Here is an 8,786-nt window from a genome sequence, read left to right on the forward strand (position 1 = left end):
AGCTGGGGGAGAAGGGAGGCTGCTGCAGCAAGAAAAAGCACCAGAAGAAAGGGCAGAAATAAAAGAAAAACTATGAATTCTCTACTCACCTCAATACCTCTTATTGGCAGAACCCAAAGGGAAACCAACTAGCAAAGGAGCTTGAGAAATACAGATTATAGAAGGGTAGGTACAGGGATGAGAAACAGTTGGTAAATAGCACAATGGCTAATCTTAAAAACATAAAGTTGAGCAAAAAAAAAGTGTGCCATATAATGTCATTTATACGTACAGTTTGAAAACATCCAGAAAAACCCTATAGGACTATATTCATGGATAGTCGAAAATACATGTGAGAATGATAATTACCAAATTCAGAATATAGGTTATCCCAAGAGAGAGAAAAGAAGCAGGAAGCAGGACACAGGAAGCATCAGCTCTATCTGTAATATTTTACTTCTTAGGAAAAAAATGATCTCAGATGGGGATGTTGATAGAGTTAAATGGTGTCTATATGAGTGGGTACCATTAAGGTTAGTCTCTATTTTTTACTGCCTGTTGCAAAATATTTCATATGGATAGCAAGGGGGAAGGGGCAGGGTGGGATGAATTGGAAAATCGAGATGTTGTTGTTGTTTAGTCACTAAATCATGTGACATTTTGCGACCCCATGGACTGTAGCCCGCCAGCCTCCTCTGTCCCTGTGATTTCTTGGGCAAGAATACTGAAGTGGGTTGCTGTTTCCTTCTCCAGGGGATCTTCCCAACCCAGGGATCGAACCCATGTCTCTACATTGGCAGGTGGCTTCTTTACCGCTGAGCCACCAGGGTAGCCCTGTATGTATACTACTATGTTTAGTGAGAACCTATTGTATGGTATAGGGAATTCTACTCGGTGCTCCGTGGTGACCAAAACAGGAAGGAAATCCATAAAAGAGGGGATAGATGTATGTACATGTATGACTGATTCAGTTTGCTGTACAGTAGAAATTGACACAGCAGTGTAAAGAAACTATACTCCAATTAAAAAAAAAAAAAGGCAGTATTTGTTTTAAGGCATCCCAGCTGTGGTCCCACCGGTAATTCTCTGCAGGCTGGGTCAGCAGCTGGATCAGAGGGACTGACTGGTGGCAGCTGGACCAAGCATGAAGGGCTGAGTGGGTGGGAGACCATAAGCCATAATCCTCTTTCTGACCTGGTTTTAAGATGCACTGATCCCACAGCCTGCAATGTAAAAGGTCACCTCATCTTAGCTAAACAGTTGGCCTTCCTGACTGAGTCTGTATTCACTCAAAACTTACACATGGCACCACTTGCACTGCCAAAAATCTAGGAAGAGCCCATTTTCATTTCTGGGAGGATTCAGACTGCAGTTCTCAGCAGAATTATCCAAGTCCACAAAGAGAATTATTTTCTGGTTATTTTAACCAATATCAGGTAACATATGTACTTAAGTCTTAGATCGTGTTGCACATTGAAAAATAGAAACTGCTTATATTTTTGGACTTAGGAGATTGCTGTGTTGAAGCAGAAAAGACCTTTGTTTTTATATAAACTCCTTTTAACTGTTCATCAGTCAACAACATCTACCTGATATAAGTATGTGTAACTATGAACGGAGATTCGTGACATTGTACAGGAGACAGGGATCAAGACCATCCTCATGGAAAAGAAATGCAAAAAAGCAAAATGGCTGGCTGAGGAGGCCTTACAAATAGCTGTGAAAAGAAGAGAAATGAAAAGCAAAGGAGCAAAGGAAAGATACAAGCATCTGAATGCAGAGTTCCAAAGAATAGCAAGGAGAGATAAAAAAGCCTTCCTCAGCGATCAATGCAAAGAAATAGAGGAAAACAACAGAATGGAAAAGACTAGAGATCTCTTCAAGAAAATTAGAGATACCAAGGGAACATTTCATGCAAAGATGGGCTCAATAAAGGACAGAAATGGTATGGACCTAACAGAAGCAGAAGATATTAAGAAGACGTGGCAAGAATACACAGAAGAACTGTACAAAAAAGATCTTCATGACCCAGATAATCATGATAGTGTGATCACTCACCTAGAGCCAGACATTCTGGAATGTGAAGTCAAGTGGGCCTTAGAAAGCATCACTACGAACAAAGCTAGTGGAGGTGATGGAATTCCAGTTGAGCTATTTCAAATCCTGAAAGATGATGCTGCGAAAGTCCTGCACTCAATATGCCAGCAAATTTGGAAAACTCAGCAGTGGCCACAGGACTGGAAAAGGTCAGTTTTCATTCCAATCCCAAAGAAAGGCAATGCCAAAGAATGCTCAAACTACTGCACAATTGCACTCATCTCACACACTAGTAAAGTAAGGCTCAAAATTCTCCAAGCCAGGCTTCAGCAATACGTGAACCATGAACTTCCAGACGTTCAAGCTGGTTTTCGAAAAGGCAGAGGAGCCAGAGATCAAATTGCCAGCATCTGCTGGATCATCAAAAAAGCAAGAGAGTTCCAAAAAAAACATCTATTGCTGCTTTATTGACTATGCCAAAGCCTTTGACTGTGTGGATCACAATAAACTGTGGAAAATTCTTAAAGAGATGGGAATACCAGGCCACCTGACCTGCCTCTTGAGAAACCTATATGCAGGTCAGGAAGCAACAGTTAGAACTGGACATGGAACAACAGACTGGTTCTAGGTAGGAAAGAGAGTACGTCAAGGCTGTATGTTGTCACCCTGCTTATTTAACTTATATGCAGAGTACATCATGAGAAACACTGCGCTGGAAGAAGCACAAGCTGGAATCAAGATTGCTCGGAGAAATATCAATAACCTCAGCTATGCAGATGACACCACCCTTATGGCAGAAAGTGAAGAGGAACTAAAGAGCCTCTTGATGAAAGTGAAAGAGGAGAGTGAAAAAGTTGGCTTAAAGCTCCACATTCAGAAAACGAAGATCATGGCATCTGGTCCCATCACTTCATGGCAAATAAATGGGGAAACAGTGGAAACAGTGTCAGACTTTATTTTTTGGGCTCCAAAGTCAGTGCAGATGGTGATTACAGCCATGAAATTGAAAGATGCTTCCTCCTTGGAAGGAAAGTTATGACCAACCTAGATAGCATATTCAAAAGCAGAGACATTACTTTGCCAACAAAGGTCCATCTAGTCAAGGCTATAGTTTTTCCAGTGGTCATGTATGGATGTGAGAGTTGGACTGTGAAGAAAGCTGAGCGCCAAAGAATTGATGCTTTTGAACTGTGGTGTTGGAGAAGACTCTTGAGAGTCCCTTGGACTGCAAGGAGATCCAGCCAGTCCGTCCTAAAGGAGATCAGTCCTGGGTGTTCATTGGAAGGACTGATGCTGAAGCTGAAACTCCAATACTTTGGCCACCTCATGCGAACAGTTGACTTGTTGGAAAAGACCCTGATGCTGGGAGGGATTGGGGGCAGGAGGAGAAGGGGACAACAGAGGATGAGATGGCTGGATGGCATCACCAACTCGATGGACATGAGTTTGGGTAAACTCCGGGAGTTGGTGATGGACAGGGAGGCCTGGTGTGCTGCGATTCATGGGGTCGCAAAAAGTCGGACACTACTGAGTGACTGAACTGAACTGACTGATACTCTTTTTGCAATCCCATGGACTGTAGCTTACCAGGCTCCTCTGTACATGGAATTTTCCAGGCAAGAGTACTGGAGTGGCTTGCCATTTCCTTCTCCAGGGGATCTTCCCAACCCAGGATTACCACATTAATGATCCTTCCACAGGTTCAGCTATGAAACCTTGTTACGACTTTTACTTCCTCTAGATCGTCAAGTTCGACCATTTTCTCAGTGCTTCCCCAGGGCCATGGGCCGACCCCAGCGGGGCTGATTTAGTGAGGGCCTCACTAAATCATCCAATTGATAGTAGCAACAGGCATATTAAACACTGTATTAAATAACAAAAATACAGAGCTCAAGATAAATCAATAAGTGCTCTGCTTTTTTTCATAGATAGAATGAAGTTGGGTTCAACTTATTAATATTCACATACAGTGACACCACTTATGCTGAAGTTATTTGGAATCAGAGAAACAGAACAGGAAGATATTTTAGAACTGGTTAGTTCACCACATCAGGAAACCAATGAGCACAGCAAGACTTCTAGTTTGCTGAGGACTTAAGTTTTTGTTGTTATTGTTGATAGCTTCAACTACCCAGAATCCAGAAGGAAGGAAAAGAAAACCAACAAATATAGATGTTATAAAACTAAAAATATCTTACCCACTAGAAAATTCCTCAGGCCTGCATTCAGTGTCTCTTTACATATGTTGTACCACTAATTCTAACAAGCTCGACTGCCTGACTTTTTACTTAGCTAATGAAATTGGTGGGAACAGATTGGAAATGGGATATTGCAATGCTAGAAGTGAAGCTTATTATGACAAGGCTTAAAATTTTGAAAAGCATATGTAAGATCTCAAAAAAACCTGGCAGTCTGATAACATTTGGATCCAAATGATTTTTATCTATCTCCAAAAACCAAACTAATACAAAAACTGAATTCTGCTATTGTCTAGAGCTGTCAAAATCATACTGCAGCATATAAACACCATTCTAGAAAAGTAATTTCAAAAACATGATGAGTAGGGCCCCAAGAGTGACACATTTTCTAAAGATGTTAAAGTCAATAGCAAAATTATTTGGTGTGATTTCCCCCGCTTTTTCTCCAATGATCCGTTCATTTAAATATGAATATCAGTTTAACAAGTAACATATACAACACATTGCAGGTTAGCACTATTGCTGAGATCACCCCGGCCCTGAGGGTCACACAGTAAATACCAAACAATCCATGAGGAAGTAACAAATCACAAATCAAGCACAAATAATTTTGTCAAAACTAAAAAAATGGGAAATTTTATTTAAAAAATTTTTTTAATTGGAGTATAATTGCTTTACAATGTTGTGTTAGTTTCTAATGCACAACAGTGTGTATCAGCTATATGAACACATATGTCCCTCTCTCTTTAGTCTCTCTCCCACCTCCTCCATCTCAGGGAAATTTTAATTTAGTTTGTTCTCTTTGTTCCCAGTGATTAGTGCAAGATTTTGTTTTAATCAGCTGTTGGCTCTTCACAAAAACAGTCAGCTGTAATCAGTGCGTCTGGCTTTTTCCTGGTCCTGACTGGGGATCCATCATTTCAGCCAAATAAGAATCCTCTGCATAGATTCCCCATCTTCTGAATTGCAGTTTACGTATCATTTTTCTGTAACAAGCAGTTTTACTAATTAGGCACAACCTTGTATCAATTAACTTTGGTCTTAAAGCCATGATTAAAGAAACCAAATTGTTGTTTCTGGAAATTGCTGTGCCAGGGACAGATGGCCCCAGAACACATGGGAAGAAGATGGAGCCTGAAACTGGCTCCCTACAGCTCCAGAGAGAGACGGGCTGCTAGGAAGGATGCTAGGACACAGGATTGGGGACGATCCAGGCATAACAGAGCTGGGAGCGCAATGCAGGGGAATGGGGCTCAGCAGAGTCATGATACATCAGACGATCCCTCCTCTCCATCATTCCCAATCCGCAGGCCAAGGAGACTTTCCTGAAGGCAGAGCTTGCCTTATAGCTCCAGCTCTTAGACAGTACCTCCTGGGAACTGCACCTCGTTAGGGGCTTCTCTGGTGGCTCAGATGGTAAACAATCTTCCGGCAATGAGGGAGACCTGGGTTCAATCCCTGAGTCGGGAAGATCTCCCGGAGAAGGGAATGGCTACCCACTCCAGTATTCTTGCCTGGAGAATCACCTGGACAGAGGAGCCTGGCTGGCTACAGTCCAGGGAGTCACAGAGTCAGACACAACTGAGCGACTAACACTTTTACTTCACCCTTGTTTAGCATACAGCCTCTTGAGATGAACAAATAATTCATACAGAAAGAAAGCATCTACAGGAAAGAGGAGCAGTGATGGGCAGAGAGCACCTGGCCTTTACAATAGAAATGTTTGTATTCTGTCACTTGCCGCATGTCCTTGAGCACATAACCCTTGATTTCCTCATTTTTTTTTTAATTTTATTTTTAACTTTACAATATGGTATTGGTTTTGCCATATATCAACATGAATCCGCCACAGGTATACACGTGTTCCCCATCCTGAACCCTCCTCCCTCCTCCCTCCCCATACCATCCCTCTGGGTCATCCCAGTGCACCAGCCCCAAGCATCCAGTATCGTGCATCGAACCTGGACTGGCGACTCGTTTCATATATGATATTATACATGTTTCAATGCCATTCTCCCAAATCATCCCACCCTCTCCCTCTCCCACAGAGTCCAAAAAGAAAAACACCAATACAGGATACTAACACATATATATGGAATTTAGAAAGATGGTAACAATAACCCTGTATACGAGACAGCAAAAGAGACACTGATGTATAGAACAGTCTTTTGGACTCTGTGGGAGAGGTTTCCTCATCTTTAAAATGGGAGTAAAAGACTTCCCTGGTGGCGCAGTGGATAGGAATCTACCTGCCAATGCAGGGGGACACAGGTTTGATCCCTGGTCTGGGAAGATTCCACATGCTGAGAAACAACTAAGCCCATGCTCTACAATTACTAAGCCTATGTGCCAAAACTACTTGAAGCCCACGCACCTAGAGTCTGCTCCGAAATAAGAGAAGCCACTGCAATAAGAAGCCCACTCACTGCAAGGAAGAGTAGCTCCCACTTGCCACAACTAGAGAAAGCCCGAGTGCAGCAATTAAGACCCAGGCAACCAAAAAATAAAGAAAAATAAAATGGAAGTAAAGATAATACCCAGTTTACTTTTTACATTGTGTGAATCATGTTGGAATGTGAATGTAGGGAATTTCCTGGCAGTCCAGTCATTAGGACTTTCACTGCTGAGGGCCAAGTTTCAATCGCTAGTCAGGGGACTAAGATTCCTCAGGCTGAGTGGAGCGGCCAAAAACAAGCCTGAGTGTAAGGCACTGTGTCCCATGTGCTGTCATAGTAATAATAACAAAGCCATAGTCCCATCAAGTCAAAAACAAGCTCAATGAATTTTTCTTGTTTCTCCCTATAAGTGATCTTGCTCCCCCTTTCCTTTGTTTTCCTATCTCCTGATTATAGAGTCACAGTATCGAAAATGTTATAAAGAAATAAACACATGTATACCTGTGGCGGATTCATTTTGATATTTGGCAAAACTAATACAATTATGTAAAGTTTAAAAATAAAATAAAAGAAAAGAAAAGAAAAGCAAAATAAATCAGTTTAAAAAAAAAAGAAGAAGAAATACATCTGTTTCATCCTAGCTGTGGTATCCTGAGCAAGTCAATATCTCTAGACTTTATTTTTTGATGATTAAGGCGATTAGAGTAGGTGAGTTCTAAAGAACATTCAGGTTCTAATGTCTTGGATTTCTGTACTTACTGGGTTTTTTTTTCCTTCCTCTCCAGACACAAAGAACTTCAACAGATGATGATGATGGTGATGATAACAGCTGATTTTTTTTTTTTTTTTTTTTGCCAGCACTGCATGGCATGGGGGTCTTAGCAGATTCTTAACCACTGGACCACCAGGGAGGGTATTTTTACGGTTGATATTTCTTGTGCCTTTACTATAAACCAAGAACTATATTAAGCACTCCACATTAATTATTTCGTTTGATCTTCACAACAGTCTATAAAATAGGTACTTTTACTGTTGCAAATTCCCATTTGAGGAAACTCAGAGAGGTTGTGGAGGCTGCAATGTTGTGTCCCAACTATTTGTTCATCGTCTAGTCACTAAGTCTTGTCCAACTCTTTGTGACCCCATAGACTGCAGCACACCAGGCTTCCCTGTCCTTCACTATCTCCTGGAGTTTGCATCCCAAGTATGCCTCATCCCAATCCCTGGAAACTGTACTACCTTATATGGAAACAGGGTCCTTGTAGGTGTAAATTTAGGATTTTGAGATGAGAAGATGATAAAAAATGGGCCCTAGATGCAATCTTGTGTATCCTTATAAGAGAGAGACAGACAGAAATTTGACAACACATACAAAAGCAGGGGGACTTCCCTGGTGGTCCAGTGATTAAGAATCCACTGCACGGGGCACAGGTTCAATCCCTGGTTGGGGAACTAGTGTCCCACCTGCTTTGGGGGCATGACAAAAAAAATACATACACACACACACATATACAAAAATGGGGAAGGCTGTGCGACCATGGAGGCAGAGACTGGAATGATGAAACCACAACCAAGAGAGCAGCCTTCTGAAACCAGAAGAGGCAAGAGCCTCCAAAAGGAGCATGGCCTGGCCGAGGCTTTGATTTTTCAGCCAACGATACTGATTTGGGACTTCTGGCCTCCAGAAACATGAGATCATAAAATTTTATTATTCTAAGTTACCCAGTTCATGGTAATTTGTTATAGCGGCCACAGAAAACTCATATAGAGATTAAGTAATTTATTCATGGTCACAGTTAATAAGTGGTGGTAGAGTTAGGATTCAGATCCATGAACATCTGGCTCCAAACGCTATGCTCAGGCTTCCCAGGTGGCTCAGAGGTAAAGAATCTGCCTGCCAATGCAGGAGACATGGGTTCAATTTCTGGTCCGGGAGGATTTCACATGCCGAGAAACAGCTAAGCGCGTGTGCCACAATTATTAAGCCAGTGCCCTAGAGCCTGTGCTCTGAGACAGTAGAAGCCACTGCAATGAGAAGCCGGTACATTGCAATGAAGAGTAGCCCCTGCTCGTGGCAATTAGAGAAAGCAGCAACAAAGACCCAGCCATAAATAAATAAATCTTTAACAAACAACAAAAATGATCTCATGCTCTTCAGCACAGCATGGTACAGTAC

The sequence above is a fragment of the Bos indicus x Bos taurus genome, chromosome 16 (genome assembly GCF_003369695.1).
Source record: "Bos indicus x Bos taurus breed Angus x Brahman F1 hybrid chromosome 16, Bos_hybrid_MaternalHap_v2.0, whole genome shotgun sequence".
Taxonomy (NCBI): domain Eukaryota; kingdom Metazoa; phylum Chordata; class Mammalia; order Artiodactyla; family Bovidae; genus Bos; species Bos indicus x Bos taurus.